This window comes from Ambystoma mexicanum, chromosome 2q (genome assembly GCF_040938575.1).
Source record: "Ambystoma mexicanum isolate Mex_15411 chromosome 2q, UKY_AmexF1_1, whole genome shotgun sequence".
Taxonomy (NCBI): Eukaryota; Metazoa; Chordata; class Amphibia; order Caudata; family Ambystomatidae; genus Ambystoma; species Ambystoma mexicanum.
This window is the reverse complement of record NC_090924.1, coordinates 1417583283-1417600341: the sequence shown is the minus strand read 5'-3', so window position 1 is coordinate 1417600341 and position 17059 is coordinate 1417583283.

Here is a 17059-nt window from a genome sequence, read left to right as displayed (position 1 = left end):
AGACCCTGAGGGCAGCGATGGTGCAAAGCACCGAGACCCTGAGGGCAGCGATGGTGCAAAGCACCGAGACCCTGAGGGCAGCGATGGTGCAAACCTCCGAGACCCTGAGGGCTGACATGCAGTCCTCCACAAAGGACATTTGTGCCGAACTTGCTGCCATGCGGCGCGTGCTGTCTGAGCTTGCACGCTCAATTCGGGACATGCATCCAACTGAGCAGCCAAGCACATCCTCCGCTGCCAGTTCCACCCCGAGCAGCCCCGTCCGCCGATCAGGCAGGACCCTGCGGAGCACAGGCAGGGGTGCCCCGGGGTCTGGGAGAGGGGGCTGCCAATAGTGCCTGCCCGGTGCAATAATACATCAGCCACTTGATCACAGGGGGTGTTGGGGTATTCAGGGGGGAGGGGGGAGGGGGGAGTGGGTGTGTTGGGGTATTCAGGGGGGAGGGGGGAGGGGGGAGTGGGTGTGTTGGGGTATTCAGGGGGGAGGGGGGAGTGGGTGTGTTGGGGTATTCAGGGGGGAGGGGGGAGGGGGTGTGCCACGACATGTTATCTCCGAAATACACTTTTTGCTGCTCCAAAATGAATTGTGTCGACATGTTCATTGCATATGTGTGCTTTATTGGTGTACAGTCCACAGTGTGCATGTCCCAGGAACACACAGTGGCCCAAGTGCAGTCTCCATGTGGTACACACCAGCCGTGTGTGTTAGAAGCAGTGGTCGATGATAGTTTGGCGCATTGCACGCCCCTCCTGGGCATCGCCTCCTCCATAGGGTGCCGCCCCATCTGCACCCTCCTCATCCTCATCGTCAGGTGGTTGCAGTTCTGCGTCAGGGGGCAGGGGCACATTCCGTCTGACGCACATATTGTGTAGCATGACACATGACATGACGATCTTTGCCACCTTCTCATGGCGGTACAGGAGTGCACCACCAGACCTGCTGAGGCATCGGAACCGTGCCTTCAATAGGCCAAATGTTTGCTCTATGACCACACGGGTACGTGTATGTGCACGGTTGAAGTCCTCCTCGTGCTGGTTCTGCGGGTTCCGGACTGGTGTAAGGAGCCACCTCTTCAGGGGATAGCCTGCATCACCTGTATTTGGGCGAGATTGTATGTGTCAGTCATGACGTATGACAAAAAACATGATGTGCCACCATGGCTTGTATCCAACTGTTACTTTGGATCACTCCTACATGCACTGATCAATTCACACAATGCAACAAGTATATGCTCATGTCTCCCATGGCCTGTCTTGCATGCCATCACCCAATGTATGCAGTGGGGTGGAGTGCATTGTGAGTGCCCATCCACTGTGTCCGTTCATGCCGTTTGGTTAGTTGGCCTGGCACATGTCCTGTAATGGCAATGCGCACATCATTGCAACATTTCTGTGCGCCTCATCATGGCCCCAGTGAGCGATGGTGATATGGACAGGGCCATTTTGGGGGCCCTGCTGTCTGTGTAATGGTGTGTTGATGTTTCTGTCCGTCATGTGCCTCCTTCGTGGTCAGTTGTGGGGGACAGGCCTGTCGGTTGATGGTGTTTGGTGCATTTAGGTGTTCTTCATTGTTGGCAATGGGGTCTGATTTGGTAAAATGCACATGCAGATGGTTGTGTCATGGTTGGGGCACGACCTCATTCACAGGGGAGGGCTGCATACATTGGGTATTGGCTTTACTGGCGTTGGGTGGAGTCTGGGTTGCTCTAGGGTATCATCTATCTCCGTTCTCTCTGCTACTCACAGCCAGGTGGAGTATGCATCATTCCCCCCCCTTTCAGCCAGGTGGAGTATGCATCATTCCCCCCCCCCTTTCAGCCAGGTGGAGTATGCATCGGTACGTCATTCACCTACCCACTTCACATTTCCATGGTCATGACATTGGACTCACCGAGTAGCCAGGATCTTGGGCCTGCATGTCGCTCCATGTAGCGTGGTATTGTGGAGTTCCTCGGGTCCATTGCGTCATGGGTTGATCCGGGGAATCGGGCACAACAATGTGTGATGATCTTGTTGGAGTCACAGACCATTTGCACGTTAATTGAGTGGTACTGTTTCCGGTTGCGGTACGGTACCTCCATGGCACGTGGAACAACCAATTCCACATGGGTGCAGTCGATGGCACCAATGCAACCAGGTATGCCTGCTAGTGCATGGAATCCCACTTTGGTGTTTGCAATCTCCTGGGCAGTCCGTGGTAATGAGATGTGGTCATCTGTGTGCTTGAGGAGGGCATCGAGCACTTGGATGAGCGTACGTGAGAATAATGGTTGTGAGATTCCATGCAAGTGCCCCACTGTGTGCTGATAGGTGCCTGTGGCCAGGAAGTGGAGTACAGACACTACCTTCAGTAGGGGTGGGATGGCGGTTGGACTTTCTATCATGCTGACGATGTCGTTGTGTGTCATGTCTACGATGGCGGTAATGGTGTCCCGGTCCAAACGGTACAGGGTATGGATCTGCTCTGCAGTGAGGTTGAATGGACTGGCTCTGATGCGTGGGATTGGGGGCTGCCTGCGTGGTGCCTCTGGCTGTGCTGGTGGGGCTAGCTGGCCCTGCCTTGCCCTCCTTCTCCTCCTGCGTCTCCTCCGTGCAGCCTGTTGTTGTTGTTGTTGTTGTTGTTGTTGTTGTTGCTGCAGTTGTAGCACTCGCATTGCTATCAGGTCCTCCAGCCCCAACATTGCTAGTCGTATTGGTATCATTGTGGAGTGTGACTGGGTGTGGGAAGGGGTGGGGTGTGCACTTTTTGTACTTCCTGAGTCTGTATTGCCTTCACCTGTGCTGTTTCTGTGCACCTGTGGCAGCTGCATTCACTTTACATGTCCCTTTACGGTTGGTTCGCGATGGCGTAATTAGCACCATGGCGGTAAGGTACTTAACGGCCTGGGTGATGGCGTTAGGTGCATGTCCGCTCGGGTCGGCGTTCGCGTACCTTACCGCCATGGCGCTAAGTACGGTGTGGGAGGTCGCGTGCGCGCTCCCTTGGTGCAGTTAGCGGCAGCGTTAACTACGATGGCGCTAATGGCATCGTAGTTAACGGTCACGGGTCATAATCGTCCCTGGCGGAAAACGATGGCGGTAACCATTTACCGCCATCGTTTTTCACTTAGCGCCAAGGTCGTAATGAGGCCCATTATCTACAACTTTAAAAGAGACAGGGTTAGGGGCACCCAACCGACTATTTGTTCGGGAGACTGCCCCACCCCCTGTCATTCAGCTTGTACCATCAGACATTTCATAATATCTGAAATAAGTTACTACATGACACATATTTAAGATTTTTTGGCTACTCGAGGCATGCCTGGTCATGGGCAATTCCTCTGATATTCTATGACTCGTGATACTTTGAGATTTCACATTTGCCCGTCCTAAGGGCGGATCACATTACAGTCTATTGAGGGACCTGCCTCATTTTTCTTAAGTGGTATCCAGGGAGACGGTGCTAACACAACACACTCCCACACCAAGATGGCCTCCGGGCGACTCACCGCGCATGCGCGGACTTTGCCAGGCAACCATTCAATACACTTATAGTGTAGCGTTCGCGTGAGCGGCTTCGCAGCTGCAGACAAACAATACCGGCAATAGACAGGTGAGTATTGCAAACGCCCCGAACAGGACAGTTCAATAGATCTTACCATTGCGCAATTCAGCGGCCCCCTCTGAAGGTCACAGCGCCGATATCTGATACTTTGAGACGCAAGCCCATATCGATCCCTCATTGTAATGCGAGCATGCCTTTAACATTTTGGGAGTGCACCAACTAGTGGTATTTTCACTATTAAACATTAGTAATGGCGAGGAGTCATTAATTTGCAGGGGGAACCGCATATGAGGCCATACCTCTGTGTTGTGATCTAAATTCACATTACACTGCTTAAACATATTCCCTTTTATTTACAGGAATTAGGCGTTCTCGCCACGCTACCCCCTGCAGCCACAAGCTTTGCTGAGTCACTTTACCTCATAGGGGAAACCAATCCTCCATCTTAATCCAGACCCTTGACTGGGGACTCGGCCCACTTGGATCTTGATACATATAATGGTCAAGGATTGAAGGTTAGTTTGGAGACACATGTTTAGTGGTACAATTAGAAACTATAATCCCAAATGAGAATATTAAAAAGTCCTCAATATTTAATTTTAGGTTTCAACATGAGTGACAACATTGAAAATAGAAATGAACTGTTATGGAACAATAGGCACCTGGCCCTGAAGATGGATTTTTTCCGAAACGCGTCGGCATATATACAAAAAGGAGCCTATTAGAGTCACACTATAGACTCTTAATGTTTTAGAGATTTGTCTTTTCTACAGTGTGATACTAACACTACTATGTACCCTACCACTACACCTTAAGTGGACTATGTACAAATTTGTTGATTGTAATAATACTTTTGTTTGAAAAAACGTAATGTCAATGGTGTATTAGAATTGACTTTCTTCTTCATTTACCATTTATTGTTATGCTATCTATACTAAAAAATGAAAACCGAAACCAGTGAAGTGCCTGTTCTTTGGTAGAAGATGCTATCACATATTTACAATTCATTACACATTTGTGATGGAAATGTAATGATCATCTATGTAACACATTGAATTGTTGTGATGTTAGTACATGTGGATTTCTGGTTTCAGAACTCTGTTCCAAGAATTATTAAGGGATTTTACATCCCTATAGGAGTGCGACAGTGGGTCTCCTGTTAGCGTCTAACTGGTTTTGCTTCACTTTGTTCATTAATCTATCTATCTCAGCGTCACGCACTATTACACTTCACCTTGTCTATAGACCACCGGGGTCCATCACCACATTCTAAGAGGATGTCACTCTACTCCTTAATTCCAACACAAAGGCAGGATCTCAAATTATCCTGTTGGGGAATCTAAATCTGGGCTTCCAAGACCCTAAAGATCGCAAGGCACTAGACCTCGATAACTCGATCATAGAATTAGGCTTCAAACACCACATCACGAAACCAACACATATCAAAGGCAAAACTCTAGATTGGCTAGTTGATATCAACTGAAACATGAAAATTCTTGACTACCCGCCTTGCGCATGGACGGACCATCGCCTTATCACCTTATCACATTCACCATAAATGAAAGCAACCAACCTAAACCTCAGAACTCAGCCCCACCTCTACACACGAGAAATAATCATAATATAACAGTTGAGAAACTACTCCCTCTGTTACAGCCTGTTTTCAACGCCACCACCACCTACTCTGACCCCACATTCCTAGTAGACATCTACAATCACATCCTACCCAAAGCCATTAACACTATAGCTCCAATTAGACCCCCAAACCCATTGCACACCTGAACTCATGGTACACTCCACACCTCAGATCTCTACGCAAGATTAAAAGAAACGCAGAAGCTCTTTGGAAGAGCCTCCCTTCAGCCACCAACAAAGACAACCTATCACTAGCATCCCTTAACTATAAAAGGTCTATCCAACAGGCAAGAAAACACATTTACAACAACCTCATCACAAATGCCAAATCCAGCATGAAAGAACTCTTTAATATTCTCAAAGAGTTAAAATCCCCAGCCCCACCTCCAGACTTATGCACGAAAGATACTACCTGGTGCACCAGCATCCAGAATGTGCTACTGGGGAAAATCAAAATGCTACAAGAGAAAATAGAAGCAAAAAAACTCAGCCTCTCGTCAGACAATTCTCATTCGACCACACCTAAGCCACCCATAAACAATATCAAACCATTCAACTTCTCCCTCCACTCCATTAAAGAGGTAGAGGACATAATCTCGAAACTAAAACCTTCAAGTTGTCAGGACGACATTTTCTCTGCGCCGATCATTAAAGAGGCAGCCAAAGAACTGGCTCCATTCACCACCTCTCTCATTAACGCTTCTTTTGAAACTAGCTTAGTCCCGAACAACCTAAAAAAGGCCTGGATCCTCCCACTCCTAAAAAAACCTACCCTTGACCAAAACTATAGACCTATTACTACGGTGCCGTTTCTATTGAAAATCTTGGATAGAACAGTTTACCTGCAGATCCAAGAACACCTAGAAGTAAATAACCTCCTGGGCTTCAGACAATCCGGGTTCAGACCCAAGCATGGCACCGAAACAGCCCTGATCAACCTCACAACCTCAAGACACATCTTGAAAATCTAAAGGACAAAGTTAACCCCCCCCCTATTATTAGAGTTATCAGCTGCATTTGACTTAGTAAATCACAAAATCCTCTGCAATCATCTCACCTCAGCAGCACACGTCTCGGACAGGGCCAACGCTTGGATCCAGTCCTTTCTTAGCAATAGATCAATGAGGGCCAGTCACATGCAAAGTCCCACAAGGACCCTGCGTCTACCCTACCTTATACAATGTGTTCACAAAACCATTGTTTGATGATCTTGATTATTTGGGTGTCACCTACACTCATTATGATGACGACACCCAAATACTCATCCCACTGACTGGAGACTATACTACTGACATTGGGCACTGAATGACATATAGACCATTATCCAAGATTGGATGGCTAAGCATGGACTTTGTCTAAATGACGATAAAACGGTCCTACTCCTCTTAGGTTCCCGATCCAAACTCAATAATCTTGATGAACAATGTAACTCCTTTAACATTGATGGTAACAATATCAAGGTCTCAAAGGAAGTGAAAACTTTAGCCATATTCATTGACTCGACGCTTAACTTAGCTAGAGAAATCAACGCGTTAGCCTCATCCATGGCCTATACCTCCAAATTAATCACATCCTGTAAGCCATTCTTCACGACACCTAACTGTATAACCCTAGCCAGAGCTTTAGTGCTGTCAAAACCTGATTATTGTAGCGCTCTATACCTGGGAACTAACCAACATAACATAAAGAATGTGCAGGTAATACAAAACAATGCTGTTAGATCAGCACTAAACATCCCTCGATCACAACACATTTCTGAATATAGACGCAACCAGAACCGGCTAATGGTCAATCAAAGAATTGCCCTCAAAACCATATCCTTAACGCACAAGTGCCTCGTGAACCAATCACCTCGCTACTTAACTAACAACTTAACTCGCAACACGTCAGATCGCCCCACCAGATCTGCACAGTCACACTGTCTCAAGTTACCAAGATTCAAAGTCCAGAAGGCCGGAGGTATTAGTTTCCCAACTCTTGCAGCTATGAAATGGAACTCCCTTCCCTTAACGTTAAGGTCTGAACCATCCTTTCATAGCTTCAGAAAAAAGGCAAAATAATGGCTCTCCACACAAGAAAATTAGAAATCCGCTCCCTCTTTCTCATTGACTCTAATTCACCGGTTTATACCTGTTTAACTGTATGTAACCATACCTTTATGGAACATATGTAACCTTGCATCGTAACCATGTCTACTGTATACACCTATAAGAAAAGCACCCAGATACCTCAGGGCTTGGTGCACTCTACAAATAAATAAAATACAAAAACAAATCCAATTAGAGGGACCCTATTCTACCAGCACCCATTTCCCAATCCTGTGCGGATTCCTAGAGTAGCCGTGTGGGCAATGCCATATTATGTTTGGGCAGTTCCTGGCGACAGAGGGGCTTTGGTGTAACTCAAGGAGAGTCCCTCGTGCATGGAATGGGCTTTCTTGCTCACATCACGAGCCTCAGATCACAAAAAGACTGAGCCCCCAGTACCAGGCAAGGAAATATCCAGAGGAATATTCTATTGCAGAGAGCGGGGGTGGCCAGTAGCTGTGGGATAAATTGCAGCAGGCGAAACGGAAATGGAGAAATTCGCCAACAGTTCCATTCCGCAGGGCGGCCGCTTTTAAAACTTTTTCCGCCACATCTTTTGATGATTTCTTTTTTGCATATGTTTTCTTAAACATTTCTGGTTTTTTTTGTGATTCCAAAACACACACAAACGAAATTTTGACAAAAAACAAAATGCAAAAGATACAAACACCCGAAATTTCATTTTCCCAAAAAACGAAATTTTGAAAAAAAACTATTTTTGGTGGGAAAAGGCCACACACTGCCAAATCTTCTCCGCGGGCCAAATGGGCAGATCAGGCAAATTTTTCCTGGAATCCGCCAACTACCCCCCGGCACATCATTGTGCAATTTCACCCACCACTAGTAGGGGCCGGATGCGTGGAATTCTTTGCACTGCTGAAAAGCGACTTTGCACTGCCGACACAACCCCTGATTCATGGAAACGTGCAAAGTGTATTTTTGCAGTGCAGTGTCCAGGCAAAGTCAGCGCCTAGTCATTTTTGCAGAACAAAATGACTTTTCACGGACTTTGGACTGCAAAAATACACTTTGCACAATTCCATAAATAGGGTTTGTGTTGGCAGTGCAAAGTCGCTTTTCAGCAGTACAAAGTCACTTTGAACCGTGCAGAAAATACCAAGAATCAGGCCTCTACATGGGCGTAATTTTAGGGGGGGACAGGGGTGTTTGCCCCCCCAACTTTCATGGCACACCATTTTGTCCCCATTCATTTGGCTGGGGTAACTTTTCTTCAGATGTCATGTCCACCCCCACCTTTTTCAGCAAAGTTACTCCACTGGGCCTCTAGTGTTGAGGGTCTCTTCCATTGTCAAGAGGTGCCCGGGCGTGGGTACAGCAATATTCCAAAGCAGCACTTCTTGCCGTTCATTTTGCATAAAGAAAACATGTAAAATCATTCTTTTGAAGTATCAAAAGAACGAGTTTCGAACGGCAGGGGAGGGGCATAGGACGAGCCCTCCCCCTCTCCCCCACTCCTCCCATGATCATTTGGGCGAATGGTACAGGCCGCCAGACAGGGGATTTGGCAGAGGGTAGGGGCCAGGTGGGAAGCAGGAAGATTCTCGAACTAACGGTTCTTTGGTGAACCGCACAGGCGAGGTTGGCTGACGGCTTCTCTCAGCAGTGTGTAATAATAATAATAATAATAATAATAATTTGGTTATCTATATAGCGCTTCATGATGGATCTCTGCAGCTTCCAAGTTCTGTAATAATTGGTTAATAAAAACCCAAGAAAATCAGGAGAAAAGAGATCAAAGAGAGTCTAGAACTGAAAATACAAGAGAGATTAGATCCAGAAAAGAACTGAGTGCGCCAAACCATGGAGATGGATCACGGACACCTTTTCTCGAAACCAAAAGAAATAGCAACAAACACAGGGACCAAATTCTACAAAGAAGCTCAGTACCGGTCCCCAAAACCTTTGAACAAAGAGTACTTACACATGGCATCCTGGAATACGAGAGGGTACCGGCACCTAACTACGCCAAGCGATGTAAACTTGAGCATTTTCGAGCTGATATGCTTACAAGAAACATGGTTGGTTCACAAGCCCTCCATGGACGGCTATGTAATAGAAGCCTCTGCAGCATCCAAGTCCAGCCTAGGCCGCCTCTCTGGAGGCGTACTAACAGCAATCCGTCTAGGCTCTGGGATCACACCCAAGGGAAAAATAGCAGAGGCCTACGGAATGCTAACTACGTTGACTTCATGGTTTAACCAAGATCAAACCAGAGACGCTTGGATAAACTCGGATCTAGGCATAATACATTTGTACTGGAACCCGGCCAAAACTAGTACTGCAGAGTTCTGTACGATGGTTGCCAACCAAATTGATGACCTGACGGTGGATCGAAAAGTCCCAAATATCATAATCTGTGGCGACCTGAACGCCAAATGCGAGGGAAAAGTGAAAGACGAACTAAGTCCCAATTCAACGATGGATGAAAGAGGACGGGCATGGTGCCTCCTAATGATCTCTCCGAGATCAAGGGTCCCAAATTCCAACGTGGGAAAGATTGAGTTTGGCCGCCACTCTGAATTATATATTTATCACAGAAGGGCTGATACCTTATTTCAGCGACTTCACAGTCATAAAAACAAAGGAAAGTGATCACAATCTTCTCAAAATGTCATGGAACGGGACAGCTGTAACAAGATCTCTTTACCCAGCAGCCATTGAGTCAAACCTGCGACAAAACAGACTTCGCCTAACATCCAACAATGTAAGATCCTTTGCGTCCAACATTTCCATGAAATTTGCTCAAGTAATGGATGGGAAATGTGACAGAAGACCGGAGTACGTCTCCATCCTGGCCCCCCACAAAGTGAACTTTGCGGGGAAAAATCCCGGTCAGCCCACGCACTCATTCAATAAAGAAGTGGCGACAAAAAGGCAGAGAGTAAACAAACTAAAAAAAATGGCTCTAAGAACAGACTCCCCAGAAACCTGGACCGCATACCTATCAGAATATAAGTCCTACAAATCGTAGCTAAAACAGCATCGACTGCAAATGTACCAGAATGGCGCTGAAGCAATTCTCCACACATGGGCTACAAGAAACACTCGTGACTTTTGGTCGCTATTAAAATCAATAAATGGACAAAGGGCAAATTCGCTCTCTAGCTGCGTCCCTGAGCAAAAGTGGATCCAGCATTTCACGGAGCTATACCGCTGTCCCTCGACCTCATCTCTGTCGCAAGCAGCTCTCCCAGATTCTCCATGGATCCCCCTATCATCTACCGATGACATTAGGAAAGTGATCATGAATCTCAAATCTTCGAGGGCCCCGGGGCCAGACGGCCTGACTAACACCGACCTGAAGAAACATCCACTGGCGTGGGCACAAGCTATTGGTGAAATATTCAATCAAGCTCAAAAAATCAAACAAATCCCCAAAACCTGGACAGAGGCAGTACTGGTGCCCATCGACAAAAAAAAAGACAGAAGTACCCCGGCCAACTACAGACCCATAGTCTTACTTGATATCATAGGGAAGATTTATGCGTCGCTGCTACTACGCCGCTTTAAGGACTGGGCAAGCTCCTCCCCGGCAGCCGACATCTTCCAAACAGGCTTTCAGAAGGGAGCAGGGACGGCGATCAACCTGCTAATCTTGAATATAATCAAAGCAAAAGTAAAGAGGGGAGCACCGGAGGTCCACATGGCAATGGTGGACCTTTCCCAGGCCTTTGACTTAGTAGATCGGGAAAAACTGTGGAGCAAGCTATCTACCTGGAAATGTCCGGCCCCGATTCTGGCACCGATAATGGCACTTCACGCAACCACTTCGCTCAGAGTCCGCCTAAACCAGCAAGGAGTACTGTCAGATCAGATCTTCACAGAACGCGGTGTAAAACAGGGCTGTCCCCTGGCCCCAGCCCTGTTTATTGCCTTCATCGGGGACTTCCAAGACTCGGAAAAAACACTCAGATCTTTTCCTCCTCAAGTGGGCACCTCGAAAGTCTGAAGACTCTGGTACGCAGATGACCTGATCTTGATGGACCAGAATGCGATTGGCCTCCAGAGGCAACTAGCAAATCTGACCAAATACATGGAAGAAAACAACCTCCAAATTAACAAAAACAAAACGAAAATCTTGTCCTTTTCAAAAAATGCAAAAAAGGCCAAGATAAGTCCCAGCTGGTTCCTTGAAGAAACAAAAATCGAAGTGGTCGATGAGTTCAAATATCTGGGCGTGCAATTAGACAACTCTCTGAATGAAAACTCACTTTAAGCCTCACTATGGTCAAAGATGAGAAACCTAACACCCCAATCTCGAGCAGTAGACAGAAAATTCGGCAAGTTCTCATGGACGCCTGTACTACAATTTTACAAAACTAAGGTAGTCCCTGCAATAACATACGGCATGGCAGCCAATCTAAATCTACCTGAGGAATTCTGGTCGAGACTTGAAGGCTTTCTTTGGAAATCGTTTTTGGGTCTTCCAACTTCAGCCCCCATGCCAGCCATTCGTCGCGACCTTGGCCTTCCATCACTAGCCTCGGTAGTACTGCAAAGTGCAATTCTACTCTACAGAAAAATACGGACTTCTGACACCCTTCCGATCTTTCGAATAGTAGAAGCTGAATTGAACAAAGGAACTTGCATACCTCTAATGAAAGGGGCAAAAAAAATGGAGGGAAAACTAGATGAAGTCCTCTGTAGCGAAGACCTCCTCATCTCAAACCCTGGACGAGTTAAGTTAAAACTCTCACAACAAGACTGGATATATACCAACGAAATAATACTCCAGTATAAATCTCTAAAAGATCTGCCACCTACTCATAACCGGCCAAAGGTCCCGCTGAGATACTGTGAAAAATTCCCTGAGAAAAAGCTGAGAAAATTACTTATGCAGGCCCGCTTAAACCTACTCCACACTAGAGAAATCCTGGCCACCAGAGCCCTTGCGGAAACATCAAACTGCCGGGTTTGTGGCCTAGTTGACCAAATAGAGTCAGTTCGACATCTCCTCACCTCCTGTGCCGGACTTGCGGCAGAAAGACGGGCTTACCTGGCACCACTCGTCACCTGCCCTACGACACTTGATGAAGAAACAATATGGTTTAGATTGATTGCGGGCGATTCTACTAGATGGTCTAGAGCGGCAGCCAAATTCCTTGAAGTAGCCCTTGCGAAAGCAAGTGTCCTTGGCCCTGCTTCTTCAATTTTGTCAAAGCTGACGCCCGAACCTGATCGCTAAACCGGACCTGCGGACTTCTGAGTGGTGTCTTGAGTAGCCTCTACAAGACGAAATGCAGTTCGCCATGGCACATCGATTTTGTAAAAACCCCCCAAAAAATAAATAAATAATTGGTGGCAATTGTATTACCCGTTTGCAGTACTCAAACCGTGGGGTTCGCTTCGAGCTGTCCGTCCGGTTTAGTGCCTAGGCACAGGCTATGTGAATGTAAGTGGCATTGCGCATTAGTGGGGGAGGGAAAGAGCAAGAATTGCAGGGACAACAATGGCGGTGTATCCTTTGGGAGTGTGTGAAGAGAGATAGGAGTGTGTTTGAATAAGCTTTGTGGGTTCCCTGCAGAAGCGTTGCAGGATAAAGGGCACGAGGATATTGTTTGGTGGGGTGTGGAGTGTAAGAGGCTACAGTGGGCCCGCGGTGGTGAGCAGGTTTTGACAAGTCCATTCTTTCTACAAAGGCCTAGAATCTTCACTCTCAGCTCTTGTTGGCAACTTTATTCTTCACTTAAGGCCCGAGTTATGGAAATGTGGGCAGAAATCCCTCAGGGGCCACGCGCTTGGAAGGACACTGCGCGAGCCTGCGCACAGATTAAAAAATCCACGCCCCGAATATTCATGGAATTTACTGCGCAAAATAACTGTATTTGCAAGTCGCACCCAGAATGCATCCAAGATGCCCCAAGCAAAGCAAAAACAGCCAGGACAGCTACCTTTGTGTGCTCCCCCAGGCACAAATACACGTACCCTCAAACAGTGCATGGGGGTCCCATGCAAGCAGGCCTGCATCTCAGGTCCCCGTGCAGAATCCCACATAACTGTATCCGGCACCCCGACAACATGCGTATGAAAAATCGTAATTTGGTTGAAATCTTGAAAAAGCTGCATGCGACCCCTTTAAAACGTTCTTGCACCCTCCTACCCTGTGTACGCTCTCCACTATGTTGGATCGGAACCTCTGTTGCATACATATACCCCGAAATCCGACATGCAAACCCACCTCCGTGCTGCGATTCCTATGCCCATGTATACTTACGCCTGTTTTTAGGTGGCGGATATTATGAAGGACTTGGTGGGCATTTCCCGGCTGACAGGTTGCGTGATCGAATCCATGAATACGTCTCGTGCCACACAATTGTGTGTGTGTGCAAGGCACTGCCTACAGGCCGACCTTCGGAACACCCTCTTTTTAGCAAATTCTTCCTCATTTTTGGTGTTCCATCTCCTCTGTGCAAGCCACGCCCACGCCCTGCATGGAGTCTCGCGCAAGGCCCACAACGGCTCGCAGGACGTGCCGAGCCTGCGCAAACTCCACGCAATTCCAGCGAAAGCACCGTCCATGAATCGACGAATGCAGATTTGCATTCAGTTTGGCGCGCAAGTACCCTATTTCCCAAGCAAATAATTCCATGAATTGGGCCCTTAACCTACACTCACTCTTCAGCCACATATCTTTCCCTTCAACAATGCTACGCCCTCTTCAACTCCACGTCCATCCCGCGCATGCATCTATCACCTCCGTGGATTTCATTTCTTCTTCTTTTGACTCTGGCACTTCTGTTACTTCTTCCCCGATATATTCTTGCTTACGACCCTTATATTTCTTTCTTTTACTCCCAATTTGCCTTCTCCCTCCCTCTCACCCTCCTCGTCTGTTTTTCTACGACATGAGCTATGTTCTTTTAATCCTTCTTCATGTGTCTCCTCTCTTTACCGCTCTATCCACTCTTTCCACTCTTCAAACATCTTTACCCTTCTGTCTGCTGAGCAAGCTGCCTCTGCTCCTCATCTTCTCTTCATCCCTTTCCCCGCTCGTCCTTTCCCCCATCCTTTTGTACGATTCCTCCTTTCTTCATGCTTAGAGCCTTGACTTTTCTAATCACACTCTTTCCCTCTCTCCACACACTTGCCAGCTTTTCCAAATTCTCAACTATATTCTCTGCCCCTCACCCAGTAGTGGTGGCAGCTTTTGAGGCCAGAAGGGGCAGTAGCTAGGGTGCCAGTGGGAGATTGGGGGCGCACTGGACACCATGGGGGAGCCAGGGGTTTTGGCCACCTCCCTGCCCCATCCTTGCTCCACCACTGCCCTCACACCTCTGTTTCTAATCCCTCCCTCGACTTCTGACTTTGCCAACTACTTTATTTCTAATGTAGCTCCTTTATAATCTCTATGGCCAGCATGTTGTCACATCATCAAAAGTGAATAACATGAATACCAGTATGCCAAGTCATCATATCACCTAATAATAACATGCAGAGAAAAAGACTTGGGGCCGGTTCCTAAGGTGAAAATATTTTGAACCTGTGTACCTACAAAAAGACCGCTTTCTATAACTTGCCACCTGCTAGATCCAATCCCTCATTCCAAAGGGAAGGTTAAAAAACAGATTTCGAGGATTCCGAGATGGCCGCCAGAAAGTAGAGTCAAGGCTTGTCGAGCTCCAACCCTGAAGAAGCCCAGCTCGGTGCAGAGGCTGTGGAACTCTGACCAGAACAGAGAGGAAATCAACAGGCATAGCCACGAGGGACAACAGAAGGGCCACCACGTATATTCCGGCTTGTTGGAGGTGGACAAGAGATGAACAGGGACCCCTGCGCGCAACACAAAGCGAGTGGCGGGGGACTGGCCTGCCAGCCTGTTGGGGGATGGGGAGCAGAGCATCCGTCTTCCCAGACCCAGCACCGGTGGTGGGGTTGGAGGAGCCGTGCTCGCCCCCTCTACACAGTCAGGAAACATAAAATGGGCACCGACCTGGGAGAAGATCACCATACCACGATGCAATCGAGGCCCCGGCCTCCCATTTCCCCATCTCCTGTAGCCTAACTTGAAACGGTTGCAGTTAAGCCCGGGGCCACCTGGCTCTGCTCTCCTCCCCCCCGTTGGGGCTCTTTCAAGACGGGGCATCAAGTGCAGGAGTACTGGCACGGTTGCCGAGGATCCTCGCTCCCATGAACGCAAGGTGACCAGGAATACCCTCCCTAATTACGGTCACTTAATAACACAGGGTGTGAGGAAAAGGAACAACTGGAGGGCCCCCGTGCATAATCCAGCTTGTTGAAGGTGTTCAAGAGGTTATCGGGGACCCCTCAGAGCCTGTGCCAGGAAATAGGCCTACCAACCTATTGGGGCATGGAGGACAGAGCATCTGCGTTTCCAGACCCAGCACCAGCTGTAGGGCCCAAGGACCCGTGCTCACCCCCTACATGGCCAGGAGTCATAAAACGAACAATGACGCAGGTGAGACTCATTTTAACCATGACGCAACGGAGGCCCTGCCCCTCACCCCCCGTCTCCAAGGACATCATGTCGCATCCGGCGCAGTTAAGCCTGGGGCCACCTGGGTCTGCTTCCCTCCCCCCGTCAGAGCCATCTCAGGATGAGGCAGCAAGCAAAGGGGCACAAGCACAGCAAACACGGCTGGCGAGGATCCCGGGCCCCAAGATCACCTGGCGAGCAATAGGGAACATATGGGCACACCGGGTAAATCCCCTCCATGACTACGTTCATTCTACAGCACAATGGTGAGGAAAGATATCCTCCTCCTTGCAGTCATGCCCAGACCTCCCAAGGCCTACTTTTTGTGGAAAGATGGGCCCCTAGGTGCCAATAAGTAGGGGCAAACAACGCAAATTGCCCAGAACATCCGGGTGAAGATACCACAGGAAAGATAGGGGGCAGAGATGACCCTCCTGTGCAGATATCTGCCAATGGAAGGAACGAAAGGCATTAAAACAGCGTGGAAACCTTTACCACAGGTAGCCACCAAGGCAAACCCCATACAAGAGTGCTGGTCAAGATCAGAGGGGGCTCACACAAGCTCGAACAGTATACAAGACTCAGCTAATGACAAGACAACATCATGGCTGCTTCCAAAGAAGATATGGAACAATGCTTTCAGGAGTTCCAGGATAGGCTTGCCACCTCCCTGCAGGTACAATTCAATACCTTCACCAGCAAATTTAAGTCCGAACTAGCTATAATGAGGAAGGACATCTCCTCTCTAGAGGAAAGAGTCAACACTAATGAAAAAGCACTCCAAGACCTGTCCCTCGAATCCACAAAATCAGAGGAACTGCTAGAATACTTGGCCAGGACAACACATAATATCAAGTTGCATTGTGACGGCCTAGAGAACAGATCACAGAGGTCCAACATCTGCATTAGAAATCTCCGGGAATCAGTGCATGAAGCAGACTTAAATGATGAAGTGTTGAGTATCTTCAAAGACCTTTTGAACGCAGAAGGGGGGCGCTGTCATCCCAATCGACAGGATCCACAGTGTGGGCTCAACATGCAAAGATTCAACGGCCCGCCCAAGAGAAATCCTTGCGGCACTATCATGCTACCCACAAAAAGAACACCTCCTGAGGGCGGCAAGAAAAGTAGCTCCAATCACAATCAAAGGCAATGAAATTCAACTATTTCAAGACTTGTCGCAACTGACTCTGCAGAAAAGAATGGAGAGTAGCCTGCCGGAGCACCTGCAATCTAAAAAGGTACCATACAGATGGACCTTCCCTTTTGGGTTCCGCTTCAGCTGGGATTGCAAACAACACCGAGTGACAACAAAAGCACAGGGGGCCCGGATCATGC